The sequence below is a fragment of the Eretmochelys imbricata genome, chromosome 8 (genome assembly GCF_965152235.1).
Source record: "Eretmochelys imbricata isolate rEreImb1 chromosome 8, rEreImb1.hap1, whole genome shotgun sequence".
NCBI lineage: Eukaryota > Metazoa > Chordata > Testudines > Cheloniidae > Eretmochelys > Eretmochelys imbricata.
In genome coordinates this window covers 91,126,147-91,141,111 of record NC_135579.1, presented here as the reverse complement: position 1 = coordinate 91,141,111, position 14,965 = coordinate 91,126,147, and positions in this window count along the sequence as shown.

The following is a 14,965-nucleotide window of genomic DNA, read 5'->3' as shown; positions in this document are numbered from 1 at the left end:
TGCTGAGACACTGTAGGATTCTTTCCCAGTCAAGTGTGTCAATTGCAGGAGAACTTGTCTGTCTTTCAGGGGGAATTGCGGACAGCGCATTGGAAGACTATCAGCACTTGAGTGATTTTGCCTGCATCCTCGCTGCCAGGTGGCCAGATTCTAGCCTGATTTTAAGCGGCACTCAGGTTCTAACTTCCCCCTTCCCACAGCTGAGTAGGTTAGCCTGAGCTTTAGGGCACCTCCAAACCTGGGTCAGAGATTTTTCTGTGTGGATGATAGGCGGTATTCGGATGAAAGCCTGAGGCCAGGCCTACACTACAGAATTTTGTTGACATAACTGTGTAGGTCAGGGGTGTGAAAAAACCCACACTCTCTAGCTGACATCGCTATGCCCGCAAAACCCACAACGTAGATGCAGCTATGTTAAAGACAAGTGCTTGTGTTGACATCGCTAATATCATTTGGGGAGGTGGTGTTGCTATGCTGACAGAAAAACTCCTGTCGGCATAGGCTGGGTCCACGTTAGGGAGCTCTGCTGATATACCTATACCAGAATTGCTATGCTGGCAAAACACTTGTAGCCTCAGGCTTGGTCCACACTACCATGTTAGGTTGCCACTAAGTTGCCTTGTGTCAACTTGCATGGGTCTACACTCAAATTTGTGTCTTGCTGATGTAAACACCCCATTACAGCGACGCAGTAACCCCCCTCCCCAAACAGTGTTGAACCATGGCTGGCGTCCTGATGTCGATGCAATGCGAGTGCAGACACTGCATGATGTATGCCAACCCTAAAAGTCCTCTAGCAGCTGTCTCTCAAGGCCTGACAGTGACTCACTCTGGAGACAATTATGAACTTCTCTGCCCAGGGTCCCAGAGACCAGAAGTGACCTCCTCCCTTTAAAATGCTCAATTATTTTTTGAAATCCTTTTTCCTGATTGCCCAGCTTGACAAGCACAGCTAGTAGCTCTGCCTTCTAGTACACAACTGTCCAACCAGCCATGCTGGCTTCATGCGCTAGACACTTTCCTGCCTGAAGTAGACAGGAAGTATTGGATCTCTTGGGCTTGTGGAGAGAAGATGCTATAGATCAGGCAAAGGGGATGCAGGCAAAGGGACCAGCAGCAATGCCCGTGGAAGTGAAAGAACTGCTGCAGGCATATCAGAAGGCCAGGGAGCCCAACAGTCAATCTGATGCCAAGCTGCAGACCTGATGCTTTTACAACAAGCTGCATGCCATACTTGGTGGAGACCCCACCAGCACCATGCAAACCACCCTGGATACCTCAGTGTAGTTTGAGACAGGGACCCTTGCCATAAACGCTGAGGAGGAGAAAGAGGAGAAGGAAGGACACTCGCCTGAGGGGGGCAGAGTTTCCAGTTATACTGTGAACCAGGCTCTGTTCAAGGCTCCACCGCAGCCTAGCCAATCCCGCCAGCCAAACACAGGTGAGTCAGATCCAGTAGAAGGAACCATGTGTGCATGTGCATGCATCCTTCCTTAAAATGCTCAAATGTGAAGATGGCCCCCAGTCCGACTCCAAAGTAGCAGGACACAGCTATCTCCTTTTCATTGCTTTACTCACATGAGAAGAGGTAGCATTTCAATACACAGAGGAAGAGTTGTTCTCTGCTTTTCAATCCCCGTAGGGTTAGGCAGGGGAAGCATTTGTTCATGTACACAGGGATGTCCCGTATACCCTCATGAGAGAGCTCAATGAAACTTCCATGGAGGTACTCTGCAAGCCTCTCTGGAAGGTTTCTAGGGATGGCTGCCTTATTTCTTCCTTCATGGTAGGATGTTTTCCCCACGCCACTCTGCGACGATTTCGTCAGGCACCGTTGCAGTACACAGGCTAGCAGCCTGTGGGCCTGGGTGGCTTTGGGCACCAGCAGCAGCTGTGCTCTCTGTGTCTTTGTGACCCACAGGAGTGAGATGTCAGCTAAAATCACCACCCCCTGTGAAAAAATAGCGCACTACTCAGTGCCGTTGCCTTGTACTCATACCCATAGATACCAACGAGGGGGCGGGGGGGCGCGGAACTGTATTACTTTATGCAACCCAACACTTCCCTCCTCATTGCGCCACACCTCCTTGCCTCTGGCAGGCCATAGTGCCTATGGCTGTGGCTGGAAGGCTGTGCTATGCTGAAGCACTCCAAAGCTGAAGTGTCGAAAAGCATGGCTGATTTAAAACTCTTATGGGAATAAGGAGAGGGCATTCTGAAACTTATCTTTCACTGTCCAGTGTGACTGTAAATACAAAGATACATCTGTCTATCTATAGCTGCTGCCATTGCAGCCTTGAGGGGTGCCCCTTCCACACCTGCTGAATGCTTGACCCTACTGAGGAGGAGAAAGAAGAGGGCCTGAAAGGACATGTTCACTGAGATCTTGCAAGCCAGTGATTCATGGAGGAGGCACAGAGTGCCTGGAGAGTGAATATAGCAGCAAGATGGAGAAGGAAAGAGTGGACAGGAGAAAGTCCCAGCAGGAAAAGGAGGGAGAGATGTACCAGGACATAATGGGGTTTCTCTGGCAGCAAACACAAATGCTGCAGACTGTTGTTGACCTACAAGCCTAATAGTCATGGGCTTGCCTCCCCTCTCAGTCAATGGAGAACTCCATGGCAACAGCTCCCTACAGACCCCAACATTTCATGTGGCTTCATGGGCCACATCCCTACCATTACCATTCCATGCTGGGACAGGAAAGAGAATCACAGCTTCACATACGCGGACCTGTGAAAACCATGGCGGGTGTACCTTTGAAAGAAATGGACTGAAATGGACCCAGATGGTTTCTACTGTTCTAATTTTAAAGTTCTGTTCCATTATGAATATGATATGACTCATAAATATGAATCAACAGTGTAATGCTGTTGCAGAGAAAGCGAACATCATTCTGGGATGTATTAGCAGGAGTGCTGTAAGCAAGACACAAGAAGTAATTCTTCCGCTCTACTCCACGCTAATTAGGCCTCAAATGGAGTATTGTGTCCCATTCTGGGCACCACATTTCAGGAAGAATATGGACAAATTGGAGAGAATCCAGAAAAGAACGACAAAAATGACCTAGAAAACATGACCTATGAGGGAATATTGAAAAAATTGGTTTTTTTTAGTCTGAAAAAGAGAAGACTGAGGGGGGACATGATTACAGTTTTCAAGTATGTAAAAGGTTGTTACAAGGAGGAGGGAGAAAAATTATACCCGTTGGCTGCACCGTCGCAAGCAGCCAAGTATGCACATGAGTGATATATTAACTGCAGCGTCTTTACCCCAATGTAACTTGACCAAAGTTTGTAGTCTAGACATGGCTTGAGTGAAAGCCTGGGTTAATTGTGCAGTAAAGACATACTCCCAGAGGAAAGTCAGCAAATGCCACTTTGTTAGTGTTCTAGGGATCCAAGGGGAAAAAAGCCTTCGAAGAGACAGAGCACTACGGTGGGCTGGGTTGTATTCTGTACTTCTGCTTACATTTCTGTTTCTATAAAGCCCATTTGTTTCATTGCTTATAAACTGTGCACCTTAGACCTTGAGAGGAAAGCCTCATGTGGAAAAGTTTGCTGTCTGGAAGACTTTTTTGTCGGTGGTGGGCCAGCTGCTCCTCTCCACCAGTTTACAAGGAGAGAAAGGATTTACTTATCTTCTTTGGTGTATCAGCTAATGCAGAACCTTTAGTTGGTCTCTGAAAGGCATTTTCTCTCCCTGTAAGGGGGATTATTTCTGTTTCCCAATGTAGCAGTTAATAAAGTCTCAATAGTCTTTCCAGCATTTCCCTCAGCAGCCGTTAGCAATCCTAAAATTCTGCTATTGGTGTCACTCTCCAGCCTCTCCAAACTTCTCTTTCAAATGATGTTTTCCTTAGTAAGTGCTTCCATTGTAGCCCCAATTGTCTCAATTTTATTGAGGGATTCCTCCTCGGTAGGTTTTTCTATATCGCTTTAACCACACCAGCAGCCACGTTCTTTTCAAGCAAAATTATCTACAGCTTCCCAAGATTTAATGGCAGTAAAGTTTTTAATGCTACCTTACTGGAGTCGCTGGAGCCTGCAAGAGGTTCCTTCTTTTAAAATCCCATTAAGTCTGACATGCTCTTGCCAGCCATGGAGAGAGATTGCATCTTGCACTCGCAGCTTCCAGACTATCACGTCCCGCCTATTCTAAAATACATCCTCTTCTTTCCTGGAGGGCATTTTACACACACACACACAAACACAACACAGTATTTATAAATATGTTTTAATATTAGGTTTTATTGTTTCCGTTCTTAATATTTATAAAAGCGATAAGCAAATGAGTTAGTTTTTGGTAGGGTGTATAGGTGTTCTCACTTATGTATGACTTAATGCACAATGCATTTTGATTGTGCGCTAATTCTTCAAAAGAGCTAATGGATACTCAATATTTTTACTCTCATTGTAATGGTACTTTGCACCTCTCTGTCTCCTTCCATCCAAGGATCTCAATAAGATTTATAAATGTAGGCCCTGATTCTGCAAACTCATGTGCATGAGCAGATTCATAGGCCTGCACTGAGACTCACTGAAGTCCACAATGCTCACCATGGCTTCTGGGGCCACCTGCATGTATGCGGTGACAGGATCAGGATTTAACACCTCTTGTAGGTGTTACAAGAGCTTCACTAGGGCCACGCCTACACTACCTGCCGGATCGGCGGGTAGTGATCGAGCTATTGGGGATCAATTTATCGCGTCTAGTGTAGACATGATAAATCGATCCCCAATCGCTCTGCTGTCGACTCTGGAACTCCACCAGGGCGAGAGGCGGAAGTGGAGTTGACGGGGGAGCGGCGGCCATCGATCCCACGCCGCAAGGATGCGAAGTAAGTGATTCGAAGTCAATCTAAGATACGTCGACTTAAGCTACGCTATTCTCATAGCTGAAGTTGAGTATCTTAGATCAATCCTTCCCCCCCTTCCCCAGTGTAGACCAGGCCTAGGACTCAGATTATCTGACTTCAAATCCGAGCTGTGCCACAGGCAAACATGGGTTAAGCCTCGTAATGCTCCTCCAGATGTAGGGTGGGAAAACAAATTAGTGTTTACACCAGTGTAAATCCAGAGTAATTCAGGGCTTGTCTTCACTGGCAATTAGGTTGTATACAGGAGCCATGGTAAGTTACATGATTGATTTAGCACTCAATGTAGACAGGGACTGTCATGTTTAACATTGTGTCAGCTGGTTGTAGTTAACCCTAGGGATAAATATTACAGGAATTTTGTGATGATTAATAATTAATACTTATGAAGCCCTTTGAGGTCTTCAGCCAAAAAGTGGTATGGAAGGGAAGGGCTAAACTAGTATTATGTCATCTTCATTAGCTAATAAATGAATATGCTGTTTTTCTTAAATTTCTGCAAAGAATCAGCAACACAAAGTTATAACCTGCACATCTGGCACATCCGCTCCACGATCCTGGCATTTTGTCATCTTTTAAGTTTGATATTTTTCAAACCAAAGATTCTGGATGTGTTGCTGCCCTGTAAGAAATCGTCATCTGCAAGGATTCCATTAAACCCAATGAAGAGTTCTGAAGGCTAAAAATCAAGTGCTCCGTCTCACAGCTGGGCCTGATGATTAGGGTCTCTTCACCTGTATCATTAATAATTGTCTTTGGAAACTTAGCACTTACAGTACTCGAACAGGAACGAAAGGTATATATCACCCACGGGACTCTCAATTACTCCTATTAACAGTTGTTTCGTTATCCTGTATGCGAAGCAGTAATGCCACAGTGTGAGTTCAATGGCACAGGTTTGGTTTTAGGCCAAGTGTTGTGTTGGTTATGTTAAATGAGTCTGAGGATTGCTCCCCTGGATGCCCAGATTTTGGGGATACAAGGCTAAAACTAGCAGCCCTAACACTTGCCTATTATTGCTTTTTCACCTCCTGCTTCTAACACTTTATTTTCAATCTTCTATTTGATATTATTCTTGTCCTAATGCCATTATCTTTAGTCTGGTCTACACTTAAAAATTAGATTGCCCTAGCTACATTGCTCAGGGTTATGGAAAATGTTGTGCCCTGTGTGACTTAGGTCAACGGACAAGGCTGGGCTGATGGAATAATTATTCTGTTGACCTAACTACCACCTTTCAGAGAGGTGGGTTATCTACATTGATGAAAAAAAACCCTTGGCTTCCTGTAGGAAGTGTCTACACTACAGAGCTGCAGCTGTGCGGCTGTAATGGCTGGAGTGTAGACATCTCTCTCTCACTTCCTCATTATGACCCATGTATTACTTCTCACATCTTAGCCATGTTCCAGTATTCTGTTCTTTTTGTATGGTTGGGGGTATGCAGTATTGGTATTTCTCCAGTGGCCCCCCTCAGTTTCTGCACAAGTTAAGCTCTCGGTTAAAAAAATAAATAAATCTAGCCTATATGGTTGTGAGTGTAACCTTTCTCAATGAGACCCTTGGTAGTGCTGTGTTATTGAACCTGCCATGAGAGAAATGAAATAAATATTTCCAAGAGAGGCATGAGCTGTCCACCACCCCTAGGACTCTGAAGCCTAACAAGGACAATGTAAATGTCACCAGCTATTAAGTGCTGATTGTTTTAGCAAAACTATCCAGCTATTCTGGGATTGTAGATTGAGCCTGAATAACAAATTAGTGCTTTCCAACCTCCAGTTGGACCTGGTCTGATTTCTAGGACTTTATTTACACAAGAAAGGTGGGCTTTTTGGCATAGTCTTAAGTATGAATTTGAACTGACATGGTTATATTAGTGTAGCCCCTCTGTAGACACTTTTCAGAGTAGCAGCCTTGTTAGTCCGTATTCACAAAAAGAAAAGGAGGACTCTAAGGTGCCACAAGTACTCCTTTTCTTTCTGTAGACACTGTTATTCTCAGACTGGAAATAAGGCGAACATTTTTAACAGTGAAACACTGGAACAATTTACCAAGGGACATGGTGGATTCTCTATCACTGACCATTTTAAAATCAAGATTGGATGTTTTTCTAAAAGATCTGCTCCAGGAATTGTTTTGGAGAAGTTCTATGGCCTGTGTTAAGATGATTCTTCAACCAACCACTGAGTAATACCCATTTTATGTACTTTATTTATCACATTTTCTGACTATTATGTTGATAGTTATAGTAATATTATTATTATTTCTATCATGTCCTCTAAAGTCTTGTTATGTGTATTTACTTTTTTAACCTCAAAAGAAAATTAGCTGAACTTAAAATAAATTAAAATGGGGTGCATAAAACCTAGCTGGGCGCTGTCCTGGGATTCACAGAAAACATACTGGATTATGCTGTCAGGCACTGTTGTACAGCCATTGCATACCTTCCTTTGGCTGTGTCTACCCTAGCTTTTTTCACCACCAAATTTCCCTCCGTTGTTGCGGCCAATTTAGTTCCACCAGAGACAGCATCTCTTCTGTCACATTGCCTCTGTGACATCTTTAAACAGGATTAGGTGAAAAACCTTCTCAGCCAATGATTTGGCTAAATTTGTTCTCCCACCATTGGAAATACATCGGCATCAGCAATGGAGGGAAATTTGGTAGGGAAAAGGGATGGTGTAAACAAAGCCACTGAGTTTAATGGGAGTTCCATGCACGGGGTTGCTGCAGCATCCAAACTTTTACACTTTATCTTGGAACACTTAAGGCATCTAAAAAACCCCCCTGACCTACTGTGTTGTGAGGAAAAAGATGAGTCTGTGGAATCACTGTGAAAGCAGATTCACCAAGAAGTGAAGCATCTTTCTATACAATGTTAAGAGTGCTTTAAATTGTCGTTGTACCACACCTACGTCTGCTAAGGAGGACTGCTGACTGTATGGATTTAGAGTAACTATCTAGTGCAATTTGTATGCAAATGAAATGTTAATATGGCATACAAAAGTTAAATTCAGTAAACTGAGTCTGCAGTGAGTAGTGACGTCACTGAAATCTGGCCAGTCTCCTCCTCACTGCATTTTTGCTGAATTGGGTTTTCACATCTCTGACAAATAATCTCCCATGCACTTTATTTATGTCATGTGACTTAGGAAATAAAACTAAACAGCATCTTTACTACTAATGATGTGAGACACTGGTTTTTATTTGTGCCCGCTGCTATTTAATGACCTAAATATCTTCAGCACTTTTGATAGCTTGGGTAAAGGCATATTGATTTCCCTTTAGTTTCTGATGCTTGAATTGCAAGGAACTCCTCTTACTAAAACACAGTGATGCAGCTAAATCTGAACAAACTGGAGTTGTTAACATGTCTTGGATGGGATGCTGTGGTAAAGAAACTACCAGAGTAAGAAATTCTGGATTAGTGCCTTTTGTAAAAAATATGGGTAGAATTCTGGATAACAGCTCTGATACTCTCCTGGTAAAAAGAAAAAGAGTACTAGTGGCACCTTAGAGACTAACCAATTTATTTGAGCATAAGCTTTCGTGAGCTACAGCTCACTTCATCGGATGCATTCAGTGGAAAAAAATTCACCATTGTGCAAAGAGCTAGCACCAGACGTACTTCACTCCCAGTCCTGGGAAAGTGGGAGTTCTTCAGTTCTGTGGGAGATCAGATTTAAGAGAAGAATTTTGCTTCTCAAGTAAAAAGGTAGGTTAACTTTGAAAATGTCTCTTAGAGTATTTTACTACTTATAATAATATTTTGTAATCACATAGCACCTTCTATCTGAAGATACCAAATCACTTCCCAAACATTAATGAATTAAACACTCTGTATGTAGGCACATTATTAACCTCATTTTATGGAGGAAGACTCTGAAACAGAAAGATTTCGGCCAAAAATTTCAAACTTCAGTGACTAAAGTTAGACACCCATGTATGGATTTAGGTCTCCTATCTTCCAGTCCTATGACTTCACTACAAGACCAACTTTCTTCCCTGGATAGTTTTACCTGAGATAATATTACATTTATATTTTCCCCATTCTGGGAGTAATTTTAAAGCCTAACATGCTAGATAAATAATTAAATAAAGATTTAATGTAGCCTTGAAGCAACAGCAAAAGAACATGTCTGAAGAAAAACAACAGCTTTTACAGTAACTCTAGAGTAGGTCTAAGTTCTAAAAGGTTAAACATATCCCTGAAGCATGGAGCAAGTCTTAGCTATTCTTTGTCTGGAAAAATATATGCCAGCTAAGGAAGATCACTGAAATGTTGGGTACCAAATAAAACTCCCCCTTGTTACAAGATTTATTTAAACCAGAACAAATAAAAGCAATCATTTGGTTCCTCTGAGCCAGTCATTTTATAAATACTATTACTTATCATTTCTATGGATTACTCAAAAAGTAAAGGACTTTATAGGCCCAAGACATGTGGCCAAAGTCATCTCTGGTGTAATGACGCTGAATTCGGCCTGTTTTACTGTTTTTTTTTTGACAGAACAATTCAACTGTGTTAAATATTTTTTCTTTTGATTTGCCAAATGGCAAAAGCCATATTTGTCACTTACTGAATATATCTGGAGAGCTGCAAACCCATTCTGGCAAAAATGCAAGGCTCATGCGTGAAAGGAGCTTGATATCCAACGGTCGGTTATGCAAGGAATGTAGAAGGATCATGTCTAGTTTAGGACATATTCCTTGGATCTTTTTTCAGATACCTTTTGCAAATACCTTTTACCTAATACTATTGTCTTGTAACTGTCTCTCATACATACACACCCCATTTGTCCTCTGCCTCTGCCTCCCAGAATATCTAACGCTCTCTCTCAGACAATCTCCCCCGTAGTCTTTTTTCCATCATATACACCACACTCACTTAATCATCACTATCATCATTATTATTTAATATTTATAGCGCAATAGCACCTATAGGCCAATCAAGCTGGGGACCCGTTGTGCAAGGTGCTGTACAAACATACTGAAAATGACAGTCCCTGCATGGAAGAGTTTACCATCTAACTTCTTTTCTACATGAATGTTTTATGTAGCATAATCCTCCTTCATTTGCATCATACATACACCAAGATTTACATCACCTTTGGCCCACATTTTTGGTCAAGCTCACCATCACCACCTCCTGGTTTTACTTCATATGCACTGTAATAATTTTGTTACATCCTGCATGACAGCACACCACCTATTCCAGCATATTTTACATCTTTCTCCTTTTGAATCACAGTGTTTAATCATTGCGGTGACATTAAATGTTGTGCTGGGCTGCTTCTCTTGCATTTCCAAAGCAAACCTGTACTGCCAACCTTTTTATCTCAGATCAAACCTGGCATAACTATTCTTTCTCTAATCTTGTGCATTTGCTGAGAAAATTTCCTGGACATTTGTAAGCCCTTACCCTTTTACCCAATCCACTCTAAAATATATAGTGTATAGATCGTACAATAGTAATACATGTACTTGTATAAAAATGATGGGTGTGTGACTATGTCAGAAAAGACACTATCAAATTAATCTCCCTAAATTAGCTAAATAAACAGAGGAAAATGTAACAGTTACTAGCAAGTTATGTTATTGTAACTGCATAATGCTCTTTGTTCTGTTTTAAAGCAACTGGGTGAAACAGAAGAGTCAATGTTTAGAGAAACTGGCCTTCTTCGGGATTTATGTAGAGAGTGAACGTTTATTGTACCAATAAACTTAAAAAACCTGACGTACTCTATCCAGTCAGCATTCTTGATCTTTGAGGCTTTTCTTTTGGAGCAGCAGTGACTTTTCCATAGCACTGAAGTGCTCAAAATCTTAGGGCTGTACCTGCAGCCCTGGCTTCTGTTGTGGCTTGTTCACGTTTCCTATGTGTGGCTGATTGTGGCTGCACAAATGTGTTGTGGTAGGGTGATCATTCAGAACCCTTTTGGGTTTAGTACTTGAAGGGATTTGTGAACCAAACCTTGAATTTTGGTTTCCAGGGTTTGGAATTATAATTATTAATTTGTTTGATGGTAGCATTTAGGACCCTCAATCAAGGATCAGGCCCCCCCTGTGCTAGGTTCTGCAAAGACACATAGAAACAATCCATGCCCCAGAGAATTTACATTCTAGATGTCAGACTGGATGCACCAGGTGGAAAGGACAGACAAACAGGGTGGGTGAGAGGATTTGGTAACAAAATGAAAAGAGTTCATCAGGAAAATGGAAGTCTGAACGCTCCATTTGGTCAACTAGTGCGAAATGGTAGTGACTTGTAGGCAGCAGAGCTAAGTTTTAAGGAGAGGTTTAAAGGAGGATTAAGTGATGGCTTTTCAGAATATAATTAACTCTTGAAAATTCATTTGTATGTTTGTATTCAACAAATTCAAGGCTCTAAGGAAAATCTTCTTTACCTCCAATGATCTATTACATTTTGCAATTACTTGACATCTATGCTAAGATATAATAATAATGACAGTGGTTTCCCTATCAGCATAAATATTTATAGTTACATTTTTGGTACTAATAACAGTGCCATTTTCAGAATATGAAATAATCCTGGAAACTGGTTGTTCTGATTATTTCTAGGTAGGAAGAATTTTGTTACATTCCGGGAGAAATAAATTGCAGCTATCTTTATTCCAATGTATCTGTGCTTCAAAATGTTTTATTGCTTTTAATCATCCCATAAGGCAAAAGATTTCTTCCCACCCTCTTATCATGAATGGGACATTTGAGGGTTCTCCCTCTATTTGTGTTAGTGGTTATTGTTTTGTCTTACTTCTTTTACTAATGACAGGGACAAAGGTGATTCATTCCTTTTGGCTGGAAGGAGGAATTAAGCGGCTTCCTTACAAAAAAACTCTTCAATTATTTAGCACCCAAAGTGTGCTAGGTGCTTTATAGACATTAAGGAAGACATGATCCCTGAGCTTATTTATGTAATAGCTGCCATATTAGTTGACACGCCAGAGGTTGAACTGCAGACCTCCAGAGCTAAAAGCACGAGCTGCTTGAGCTAACGAATCACATGCTTACACAAATGTATTAAACAAAGGATGGGCTAAAGTGAAGTAACATGAAAGCAAAGTAGTCAAAGCGATGTTGGGTATATGCCCTTTTAGTTTCACTTTTTATTTAATTATTTAAAGCACTTCTCATTCTTCTCCTCACTCTTGCCAGCTGTTCCTGAACCCACTTATTCCACAATACTTACCCAGAAAGAGAGAGAGAGAGAGAGAGAGGATAAATACACATTTTTCAAAGAGAATTCTACTTGTCAGGGATTGGATAGGTCTGAATCTCCATCCACCAAACTTTTTAACCATCTTATTGCTGAGATGCTACTCAGTGTGAATGAGGTTGGTGCTGTCAGAGCAGCATGACTGCCACACATTCGCCTCTCTGAGACCAAGTATGTCATCTATGTGACACAGCTAGCATCTACCTGGGGAATTAGCGCCCTGAGGTCGCATCTAAGACAGAGGCTCATGCATGGGAGTAGGATGTGATGTCTGACCCACGAAACTGGCCTTCATCCAAGAATGAATACAATGGCTGTGATTCAGCACCTAAACCATGTGAACTGTTTTCTCACACTTTATGATGTAAGATGAACCCCGAGACTGAATTACAGCCTCGCATTCAGTCAGGGATCATTCATTATTCCCTATGTTATCCATCATTGCTATTCCATGGCTCACAAGCAAGAGTTACAATGAGATACATAATGCTCAAAAATCTGGGGTGCTTAAAGCCTATCAATAACAGTACTGTTACACAGAAGAATTTTCCTCTGTAGGGAAAAAAGAGAAGTTATGACAATGAATATCAGAGATCTAATAATTGTTTTCAACCTAATGCACAGAATAATCAGTCACACTTTAACTACTGTGTCATAAGGATTTCAGTTAGACCTAGTGCAGCAATCATTGTATATTAAATCCCAATTGATAGTTAACCATTATTTCCTAGTAAAAATGTCATTAATCAATGTATGCTAAATTACCATACAATAAGCATTAGAGCTTAGGTGTGCCCATATGTATACTACACGTTTAATGCAATAATTACTATATTGCATGTACTTAAAAGCATTATTTGGGATTTTATGTCTCACCACTGGATATTGATTGGTGAATGTTTCTTATAACTTTGAAATATCTCAATAAATACTATCTTAATAATTCATTAGTAATTCATATGAAATCTTTATAATAATAAGACTTAATGTGCTGAATTTTGCACTGTGGTGCAACTGTTTAGCGACACGCTGCTGGCTCAAAGCAGCCCTGACACTAGCATACCTGGCTACAGAGCCTCACTCCAGTATAGGGAGGTTCTCTGGTGGCACACAGCTGACATAGTGGCTCCCATCCCCACTCCTGACCGTCAGCATATAGGACATATTCCTCCAACATATAGGGGACATAACTGGGGAATATGAGGCCTGACAAAAGCTTCCCTGCACCTTGGCAAGCCCCTGATGACTGTCAGCATATAGGGGACATAACTGGGGAATCTGAAGCCTAACAAAAGCTTCCCTGCACCTTGGCAAGCCCCATCTGTCACTGGAGCCATTGGTAGCTGGCATAAATTAGAGTAGCCTTGAGGCTCTAATTTACTTGAGGGCATTGACAAGGCATAGAGCCAGGCCAGGATTTAGGCAGTGATAATCTGGCTTAAAGCCACCTTTGCACAACCACTTTGCTGAATTGTGCCGTGTACTCCTTGGCCCCCACTATAAATCCGGGCCAATGATTTTTAGCCCTTGTATAGCACTTTATCTCTTCAAAGCAGGGTAGAAACCAAATTATGGCCCTGAGAGCATCTGCAGGGCTGCGATGTAGAGGACGCGCTCCTTGTGCTCCAGGAATGGTGGAGGGCAGCATTTTGTCGGGCACAATAAGCAGCATTAGCCACACACTTGAGAGCTGCTCCTGGGTAAGTGTGCTGGAGAGAAGGGACTTTCTTGATGCCTCTTGTGCATCTAGGCATTAGTTGGCTTGAGCTGATAAATCTGACTACATCTCTGTACATATACATGAATGAAATGGGCTAGTAAACATTTTTAGAATACTTAACCCCAATCCTGCAAGCCTTAATTCAGGCAGAATTCCCACTGAAGTAAGTACTGCAGGATAAGGGTTGTATGCCATGATCCAAAGCCCAGTGAAATCCACGGAAAGGCTCCCATTGACTTATTTGGGCTTTGGATCTGGCCCTTAGTGAAAATTCAGTACAAATATTAGGTTTGTAATATTTCATATATACAAACTGGATCAGCACAATTGGTCTGATGAATTAAGCACAGGTCTAGGAATTGGAGACCTAGTTCTAACTTTAACTCTGACTTGCACTGTGAATTTGGGCAAGTCCCTTAACTTGTCTATTCCTTACTCCATCTTTAAGAACAAGAAATGATGATTCTTACTCACTATTAGACAGTGCTTTGAGATCTTTGTATACAAATGCTATATTTATCTATGCGTATAGCTCTTTAAATAAAAGTACTATGTACATTTTCCTTTGTGTGTAAATGGCAGTGTAATTCTATATTGTTTGTGAAGTATAATAATTATCTTATATTATTAGTGATGAGACTGCACTTACAAAATCAAATCAGAAAAAAACCCTCACTACGTTTAAAATGCCTGGATCTCAGTGTTAGTGAGAAAGAAACTTTCACTTTGGCCAGAAAATAGCACTAAATATGAACTGGTTCTTCTTCCGTTCTCTTATTGTCTCACTAGAGCCTCATTGTGAATTTCTTTAGCAAACAGATCAATTGGATGGGCAAATATTTGCCCAGCTTCCCAAGGATGTTTGGTGTGAATTTTTTAGCTGGTGTTTGCTCAGTCGTTTCCTTTCTTTTTTTATTTAAAGTAAATAGAATTCTTTCTGTATTTTTCACTGACATCTCTGAAACTCAGTCCATTTTTATATGGACCAACAAAGATATAATGGGCCAAATTAATTCCTGATATAATTATTTCAATGGTGTTATGCCAGGATTAATTAGACCCATTGTTTAGGGCAATAATTTAACGATGTTCTGGGGGATTCGGGTAATTTATTGTTAAAAGTTCTATCTGTCTA